This window comes from Arachis ipaensis, chromosome B03, assembly GCF_000816755.2.
Source record: "Arachis ipaensis cultivar K30076 chromosome B03, Araip1.1, whole genome shotgun sequence".
NCBI classification, from domain to species: Eukaryota; Viridiplantae; Streptophyta; class Magnoliopsida; order Fabales; family Fabaceae; genus Arachis; species Arachis ipaensis.
Genome location: NC_029787.2, coordinates 2,524,200 through 2,534,708, shown reverse-complemented (window position 1 = coordinate 2,534,708; position 10,509 = coordinate 2,524,200). Strand labels below are relative to the sequence as shown.

The window sequence follows — 10,509 nt, the reverse complement described above, 5'->3', positions numbered from 1 at the left end:
GTTCTAATCCAGAAACTATGGCTTTAGCTACCAATATTTCTGCACAAATTAGCAGTATTCCTATGCTGAATGATTCAAACTTTAAAGTTTGGAAGGATGCCGTGGAGATTGTCCTCGGTTGTATGGACCTAGATATAGCTCTTCGAGAGGAGAAACCCACTTCCACTCCGGAAAACCTCAATGAGGTTAAAATAGAGAAGTGGGAGAGATCCAATCGAATGAGCATTATGATCATGAAACGCTCAATTTCTGAGGTGTTTCGGGGCTCAATTACTGAGGATAAAGATGCCAAACAGTTCCTAAAGGATGTTGAGAAATTCTTTATTAAGAAATTCAGTGCTCACATGGCTTTATCTTCTCAGTATAAAAGAAAGCGTGATACTACTGCGGATGCGCCTTCTCAGCAGAAAAAGGCTAAGAAACAGGATCAAGTTTCAACCTGTTTCTTCTGTAAGAAGGTGGGACTCATGAAGAAGGATTGTACTAAATATGCCACTTGGCGTGTAAAGAAGGGTATAATTCTTACTTTCGTTTGTTCTGAGGCTAGTTTAAGTTATGCACCTGTTGATACTTGGTGGGTAGATTCTGCTGCTACTACTCATGTAAGTGTCACTATGCAGGGTTGCCTGTGGAGCCGACCGCCAAGTGATGCTGAAAGATACATTTACGTGGCAGACGGCAATATAGTTGCAGTCGAAGCTATAGGAACCTTTAGATTATGTTCCACGAGTGGATTTTACTTGGATTTATTAGAGACATTTTACGTACCGTCATTTAGACGAAATTTGGTTTCTGTTTCTCGTTTGGACAAATCAGGTTATTTTTGTTCATTCGGAGACAATAAAGTCAGTCTCTTTTACAATTCGAATAATATTTGCTCTGGTCATTTGGTGGATAATCTATATAGGCTTAACTTAAATTCCTATAATAATGAAATACTGCAAACAGGTACAAAACAAAAACTGAATGAGAATTCGGCATCATTATGGCACAAACGCCTAGGTCACATCTCTAAACAGAGAATTCAGAGGCTCGTGTCGGATGGAATTCTCGGACCCCTAAATTTGGTGGACTTTGAAGTCTGCATTGAGTGCATAAAGGGGAAAAGGACAAACGAAAGAAAATTAGGTGCCGAGAGAGCTAAAGATGTCTTAGAACTGATACATACCGATATATGTGGCCCATTCCCTACTGTCTCTTGGAATGGACAACGGTACTTTATTACGTTCATAGGTGATTACTCTCGTTACGGGTATCTATATTTAATTCATGAAAAGTCCCAAGCCTTGGATGTTTTCAAGTCTTTCAAAGCTGAAGTTGAACTTCAACTTGGAAAGAAAATTAAAGCTGTCAAATCTGATCGTGGTGGTGAATACTACGGAAGATATGACGGTTCAGGTGAGCAACGTCCTGGGCCTTTTGCTCTTTTTCTAGAGGAGTGTGGTATTGTTCCGCAATACACTATGCCAGGCAAACCTAGCATGAATGGTGTTGCAGAGCGAAGGAACCGAACTCTTAAGGACATGGTGAGAAGTATGATTAGTCATTCTTCCTTGCCTGAATCACTTTGGGGAGAAGCCTTAAAGACCGCAGTGTACATCCTTAATAGGGTGCCAAGCAAAGCACTTAACAAAACCCCATATGAAATTTGGACTGGGAAAAGGCCTAGTATAAAGCATTTGCATATTTGGAGATGTCCAGCTGAGGCGCGACCTTATAGGCCGCATGAAAGAAAATTGGACTCAAGGACAATTAGTTGCTACTTTGTTGGTTACGCTGAGCGTTCACGGGGGTACAAGTTTTACAATCCTGCATCAAGGTCTATTTTTGAGACGGAAAATGCGAGATTTCTTGAGGATGTTGAGTTTGGGGGGGAAGGAAATATTAGGAATGTTGCTTTTGATGAGGATTCTATAACTGACAATGATCAGGATCTTGTGCCTATTATTGTTCAAGATACAGTTATAGTACAAAAGCACAATGAGAATCCTGTTGTAAATTCAGCTACAGTACAAGAGAACAATGAGAATATTGTTGTTGCTCAAGATACTGCTACAGTACAGGAAAATAATGAGAATCCTCTTCAAACCCAACCCATACAGCAAGCTCAACAACCTCAAGAAGTGCCATTAAGGAGATCCATAAGAGAAAGGAGAAGTGCAATTTCGGATGAATATGTTGTCTATCTCCAAGAACATGAGGATGGCATTGGTTTGACAGAAAATGATCCAATCAATTTTCTTCAAGCCATGCAAAGTTCTAACTCTGAAAAGTGGATCGATGCCATGAAAGAAGAGATGAAGTCTATGAAAGACAATGACGTTTGGGATCTCGTGGAATTACCTGAGGGTGTGAAACCAATTGGTTGTAAATGGATATTTAAAACCAAAAGGGATTCTAAGGGTAATGCCGAGAGATATAAAGCTCGTCTAGTCGCTAAAGGCTTTACTCAAAAAGAAGGCATAGACTATAAAGAGACTTTCTCTCCAGTATCATCAAAAGACTCTTTTAAAACCATAATGGCACTTGTAGCTCATTTTGACTTGTCACAAAAGAACTATATCGAAAAGATTTTAAGTAGATATGGCATGGAAAATTGTAGACCAATGGACACACCCGTAGCTAAAGGAGACAAGTTCAGTCTCAAACAATGCCCTAAAAATGATATTGAGAGGACAGCAATGTATGATAAGCCTTATGCATCAGCACTAGGGAGTTTAATATATGCTCAAGTCTGCACACGTCCTGATATATCATTTATAGTGGGAGTGTCGGGTAGATACTTGAGCAATCCAGGCATGGATCATTGGATAGCTGTTAAACACGTAATGCGTTATCTGAAGAGAACAAAGGATTACATGCTCACTTATCGGAGATCAGAAAATTTGGAGATCATTGGGTATTCTGATTCCGATTTTGCGGGATGCCAAGATAGTAGACGCTCAACTTCAGGCTGTATCTTCACTTTGGCTGGAGGAGCTATTGCATGGAAGTCTAACAAACAGACTCTTGTAGCTTCCTTAACAATGGAGGCATAATATGTTGCTTGCTTTGAGGCATCCAAACATGGCATATGGTTGCGAAACTTTGTCACTGAGCTTCGTATAGTAGATAACATTGAAAAGCCATTAAAGATATTCTGTGACAACAAGTCAGCAGTATTATACTCCAACAACAATAAGTATCTTTTTGGATTTTAGATATATTATCTTTTGGGCTTTAGATACTATTTTATTTGGGCTTAAGGGTTTAATGGGTGCCATGCTCAAATATAAATAGACCTACAGGATTTCGATCCCCAATATGCCAAAGCCGCCTTTGTTGCTCTTTCTCCGTCGAAAGAGTTACAGTTTAGCCACCTAAGAATACAGAAGGCTTTGATTGAGGAAGATCGAAATAACCACAAGATCCAAACTCTTCTGATTGTAGAATTCATGTTTATGAATTCAGGTACGCTTCCGCATTATGATATGATATATTTTTGATGATTCAATATGGATGATCTGGGTTATTGAAAATTAATTTATTCCAACAGTATTTCCCATTTTTTCTTTGCATTAAAACTTCCGATGGTGGTTTGAAAAATTCCTAGTAAAACAATTTATAACGTGCGTTTAAAATTTAATTTATATTTATTAGTTATTTATTTTAATACTGATTCATATTAATATAGTATGTATGTATTGTAAGTGGAGTCCTAAAGAAAACGTATATTATGCGCTACACTGATAAAAGAGGAGCCATTTTTGGAGAATGAAAACTTTGGAATAATTTCATGAGTCTACTATATATGTGAAATGGGAAATTGGCAATTTCAAATAATCGTATTAGAAAAGGGCACATGACATTTCTCAAGAAGGCATTCTTCTATATAATTAACTGTTATGGATTATTATATTATTTTCTTTCTGAAATTTTAAAAAATAAATGATTTGTTTTTAACCCGAACTCCGTTATATATTTTCAAATAATAATTATATCTTTAAATCCTCTTAGATTTTGTATAGAGGACGCTTCAATAAAGACGTCTAAAACGTCTTTTTTTAAAGATATTTTTTAATAATTAAAATTTAACACATATAATCGATTAAATCGTGTTATTTTTTGTGAAAAATAGGCAAATAAATTAATTTGACTAAAAAATGGTTAATCAAATTTTGAATCGGTCTAAATTAATATTATTTTTCATAAAAAATGATTACAATATCCCTATTATAGAAAATGACTAAAATATTCTTATTATATATATTAATATTCTTATTATATATATATTAATTTAGACCGATTTAAAATTTAATTTATTAATTTTTTGGCTAAATTAATTTGTCTAGCCTAATTTTAATAAAAATAACACAATTTAATTAATTATATATATTAAATTTTAATTTTTTAAAAAATATATTTAAAAAAGACGTTTTTAACATCTTTATCTAAGTGGCCTCCATTTTATATATATGTGCTCATTTTTTTTTTCTAATTTCTCTGTTGGGCAACATTTAAAAAACATTTGATGAGAGAAGGGAAAGGATAATCAAATGGAAGTGGAATCCAAAATTCATAATAATAATAAATTCCTAATTAATTAATATAAACGGTTTAAAAAAAACCACTAATCCCCATGAGTTTAACCACTGATAATGGAGCCTAATTGTCATTGACCACAATTAAAGCTCGTATATTCTGATTTAGGCTTCATTAAGGAAACTTATTAATTTCATTATTTTGGTACATATTTGTAAGTAAAAAATTTAGGATTTATTTCCATATGATATTCTGTTTTTCTTTTATACTATGTATAATTATTGTATACTATCTTGCTTAATACTTTAAATATTTCTTCTCAAAAAAAGGAATTAAATATTTTCACAATAAAAATACATCTTGTGAAATGTATTCTACTAAGATTTTTAGCATATATTTTCTTAATTTTTTTAATTGATGCATATAGTCGAGGAGAATTATTTTCCTAATATAAAAATTAATGGCATATTAAAATATAATCAATATTTAGGTGGTAAATAAAATTTGGAATAATATCTGAAAAATTATTTAAAATCATTAAATTTTTTAATCACAATAAATAAAAGTGATGATATATTTTAACATTGTAATTTTTGGTGTTTTTCAAAAGTGTGGAAGATACACAAATTGAAGAGTCCGATTTCTATACTTCAAGTTTTTTAATTTTTTTAACAGAAATTTCTCGGTCTAATTTCTGTTCTTTCACAAATCTCTCGGTTCGATTTCACAAATCTCTCAGTCTGATTTCTGTATCCTCACAAATCGGACGGTCCGATGTTTGTTTATCTAATTAAATGTTTTACATTTAAGAATAACACCCCATCAACCCACATTTTAAAAAAATACCGTTGCTACTCCAATATAAAAAATAAAATATGTACCACGAAACAATAATTAGAATAAGTAATAATATTATTTTTGTTGTGATAAGATAGCCTGAGGTGTATGCCCATTTTTCACAAGGCTCATGTTTCCAAAGAGAATCTTATTTAATGTAATTTGAAAAACTACTATCATATATGCCTATAAATAGAGGCTTATGTCTCTGATGATAACACATCAATAAAAAGCATTTCTTTCTCTCTCTACGAAGCTTTTCTTTCTCTTCATATTACAAATATAGTATTAATATATAAATCATAGTTATTATGGTAGGATGATATTAATATTAGTGAATATTAATATTAGAGTCTTTCATTTATATTTCTTTATTTTATATTTCTTATTTAGTTATTTCATAACACGTTATCAGCACGAGACTCTGATCAAATTTTTAGGAAGACTCAGGTAACAAATTTTCATTATGTCGAAGCTCTCTCATATTGAATTTAATGCTCTTGATATATCTGGAAACAATTATTTATCATGAATATTAGATGCTGAAATCCATCTTGATTCAATGGATCTTGAAGATACCATTAAGGCTGAAAATAATGCATCCCAGAAGGATAAAGCCAAAGCCATGATTTTTCTTCGTCGTCGTGTTGACGTATGATTGAAAAATGAATATCCCACATTAAAAGATCCTGCAGATCTGTGGAAAGACCTTGAAGAAAGATACAATCATGTGATACTTCCTCAAACCCGATATGTTAGGGAAAACTTTCTTGACCTTCCATGTCTCGAATGTGCTCCTGCAGCAGCAGTATCGAGAAAAAGAATTTAAAAATATTCTGAGTTAATTTCTTGCTTTCTTATTGCTGAACGCAACAATGAGTTACTTTTGAGAAATCATGAAGCACGCCTAGTTGGCGCCGCCCCATTTCCTGAAGTAAATGCGGCAATTAACCCCAGAAGAGGTAAATGGCAAGATTTTGATAACAAGAAAAATTATGGAAGGAAAAGAAATTATGTTCACAAGAAAGATCTCACCAGAAGTGGGATAAAGAAAAAAATATTGGGCCGAATAAATTAACAGAGAATAAATACTTCCGTTGTGGTGGAAAGGGTCATTGGTCACGTACCTGTCGTACCCCAAGGCACCTTGTTGATCTTTATTAAGCATCCTTGAAAAAGGATGACAAAGGAAAGGAAACAAATTATGTTTCAAATTATGAAAATTCTATCACTCATTATGATGTATCTAATTTCTTTGAGAATCCTGAAGGAAATATTGGCTATTTGATCAATGATGGAATAGTTTGATATGTGTATGTGTTTGTTAAGTATTCATGTGAATAATTTTACTATGCATGTACTTCTACTCATTTTATTATTATCATTTGTCTTTGAAGAAAAATGGCAAGGACATATTCTGAAGATATTTGCCTTGCGGATAGTGCAAGTTCGCACACTATTCTTAAAAGTGATATATATTTTACCCATCTTGTGCCAAAAGAAGAGTATGTTAATACTGTTATTGGCTCATGCAATGTGATAGAAGGCTCCGGAAGAGCTATAATTTTATTTCTTGGAGGAACAAAATTTATAATAAATAATGCACTATTATCTATGAAGTCTCTAAGAAACTTGTTAAGTTTCAAAGATATTCGCCGAAATGGATATCATATTGAGACAATGAATGAGGGAAATCATGAGTATTTATGTATTACAACTCATGATTTAAATAAAAAGGTTATATTAGAAAAGTTACCCTCACTTTCATCTGGGTTATATTATACCAAGATTAGTGCAATTGAATCACATGCCATTGTAAACCAGAAGTTTACTAGCCCAAATGAATTCATAACTTGGCATGATAGATTGGGTCATCCGGGATTATTCGATTAAAAGCACAATTTTCAGAAAATCCAATCAAAGCAATTCGCCTTGATAATGCTGGTGAATTTACTTCCCAAGCTTTTGATGCTTATTGTATGGCTAATGGAATAAGTGTTGAACATCCAGTAGCTTATGTTAATACACAAAATGGGTTAGCAGAATCACTTATTAAGCGCCTCCAATTGATTGCTAGACCCTTGCTTATGGAACAAATCTCCCAACCTCGGTTTGGGGGCATGCTATTTTACATACCACAGCACTTATTCGTTTGAGGCCAACGAGTTACCATCAGTTCTCTCCTATGCAATTAGCTTTTGGCCAGCAGCCAAATGTCTCCCATTTAAGAATATTTGGGTGTGCGATATATGTTCCCATTGCACCACCTAATCGTACCAAAATGGGACCCAAAAAAATTTGGGGATATATGTTGGATATGATTCTCCCTCTATAGTGAGGTATCTTGAGATACAAACGGGAGATGTATTTAAAGTCCGGTTTGCGGATTGTCATTTTGATGAATCAAAATTTTTAACATTAGGGGGGAGAGAATAGAGATCTCGATAAATTATGTCTTTACAGGAGAGAAATAGGACTGAAATAAGACAATTGTCAATGAAATATTTGCATATAATGTGGCATTATATATCATGCATGAAAGTAAGGATCTTGAGCCAAGATCAGTTGAAGAATGTCGACAAAGAAATGATTGGCCAAAATGAAAAGAAGCCATGAAGGCTGAATTAGACTCACTTGCAAAACGTGAAGTCTTTGGACCTGTAGTCCGTACACCTAAAGATGTAAAACCTGTTGGATATAAGTGGGTATTTGTGAGAAAACGATATGAGAAAAATGAAGTTGTGCGCTATAAAGCCCGACTTGTGGCACAAGGTTTTTCACAAAGGTCCGGTATAGATTATGAAGAAACGTATTCCCCTGTAGTGGATGCGATAACATTGCGTTATTTGGTCAGTTTATCTGCATATCATAAACTGCATATGCATTTAATGGATGTGGTAACAACCTATTTGTACGGCTCATTAGATCGGGATATCTATATGAAAGTCCCTGAAGGACTAAAGATATCTAGACCATCCAATGAATATTCGCAAGGGTTATACTCAGTCAAATTGCAAAGATCTTTATATGGTCTAAAGCAATCTGGACGAATGTGGTATAATCGTCTTAGTGAGTATTTGGCCAAAAACGGATTCAAGAATGATGATATCTGCCCGTGTGTTTTCATAAAGAAATCTGCATCTGGATTCATTATAATTGCTGTGTACGTTGATGATTTAAATATCATTGGAACTCCTGAAGAGATTCCAACAATTATAAAAACTCTAAAAGAAGAGTTTGAGATGAAAGATCTTGGAAAGACTAAGTTTTGTCTCGGCCTGCAGATCGAACATACAAAAAATGGGATCTTTATTCATCAAGCGACATACACAGAGAAGATCTTGAAGAGATTTTATATGGATAAGTCACATCCATTAAGTACTCCAATGATCGTAAGATCTTTGGACGTGAAAAAGGATCAATTCCGTCCTAAAGAAGAAAATGAAGATATCCTTGGTCCTGAAGTACCATATCTTAGTGCCATTGGAGCACTAATGTATCTTGCTAATAATACGCGACCTGACATATCATTCGCGGTGAATTTACTAGCAAGATATAGTTCCTCTCCAACTAGAAGACATTGGAGTGGAATCAAACAAATTTTTCGATATCTTCATGGGACGGTTGATATGTGATTGTTTTATCCCTATGGATCCAAGTCACAACTAGTTGGCTATGCGGATGCTGGATACTTGTCTGATCCACACAAAGGGAGGTCTCAAACAGGATATCTGTTCACATATGGTGGTACAGCTATATCATGGAGGTCCACGAGACAGACGATAGCAGCAACCTCCTCGAATCATGCTGAAATACTGGCGATTCATGAAGCTAGTCGCGAGTGTTTTTGGCTGAGGAGTCTGATTCAATATATTCTGTCATCATGTGAACTAATTGATCATAAGATAGCTCCAACTGTCTTGTTTGAAGATAATACAGCATGCATTGCTCAACTTAAAGGCGGATACATCAAAGGCGATAGAATAAAGCATATTTCTCCCAAATACATCTTCACTCATGATCTTCAAAATCAAGGGATAATTGATATCCAACAGATCCGCTCAAGTGACAATCTGGCAGATTTATTTACAAAGTCACTCCCAAAATCCTCCTTTGAAAGATTGGTACATGAGATTGGGATGCACCGATTTCGAGACATTAAATGATGTCGGCAAGAGGGGGAGACTGTATTCTTTTTTTCTTGGTCAGGTTTTTTCCCATTGGGTTTTTCTTGACAAGGTTTTTAATGAGGCAGTCCCTATCACTAAAGGATGTTGTACTCTTTTTCCTTCACTAAGGTTTTTTCCCACTGGGTTTTTCTTTAGTAAGGTTTTAACGAGGCAATAATCTTAAATGGTCATCCAAGGGAGAGTGTTGTGATAAGATAGCCTGAGGTGGATGCCCATTTTCCACAAGGCTCATATTTCCAAAGAGAATCTTATTTAATGTAGTTTGAAAAACTACTATCATATATGCCTATAAATAGAGGCTTATGTCTCTGATGATAACACATCAATAAAAAGCATTTCTTTCTCTCTCTACGAAGCTTTTCTTTCTCTTCATATTACAAATATAGTATTAATATATAAATCATAGTTATTATGGTAGGATGATATTAATATTAGATACATGTTAAAATATAAAATAATATTAAAAAAATTAAATAATACATATATTTAAGTAATTAATTTTTTGTGTACACATCAAATTTTGAACAAACTTTTATAATTCATTATTCTGCAGAATAAATATTTAACACATATAAATACCATTTATTACGTTAAATATATACATTAGAGCATCTCTAATAGAATATTTTAGAGTATTATTTTTGATATTTTTAAGAAATAAATTGAATAATTAAAATTTGTAAATTGTAATAGAGTTGATTGATGAAATGACATCAATATTAACTTAGAGATATGATATTACCTTGATAGAGAACTAATAAAATTTTGCTATTTATATAATAATTATGTTGATGAATAATTAAAAATAACATAAAATTCTAACACATATTTAAGTAATTGATTTTTTATATACACAACAAATTTTGAATAAACTTTTATAACTCATTATTATGTGAAATAAATATTTAATACACATAAATATCATTTATTACTTTAAACATATATATTAGAACATCTTCAA

The 10,509-nt window shown here is 33.4% G+C and overlaps 1 protein-coding gene across 1 annotated transcript in view; it reads left to right on the top strand.

Annotated features, from left to right (window-relative positions):
- Nucleotides 418-10,509, top strand: part of LOC107632385 (AT-hook motif nuclear-localized protein 11-like) — a 22,351-nt gene continuing 12,259 nt past the window's right edge. The window contains exons 1-2 of the mRNA XM_021117731.1: nt 418-431; nt 7,930-7,932. The gene's annotated coding sequence lies outside the window, so the exon portion shown is untranslated. The remainder of the gene's footprint in view (nt 432-7,929; nt 7,933-10,509) is intronic.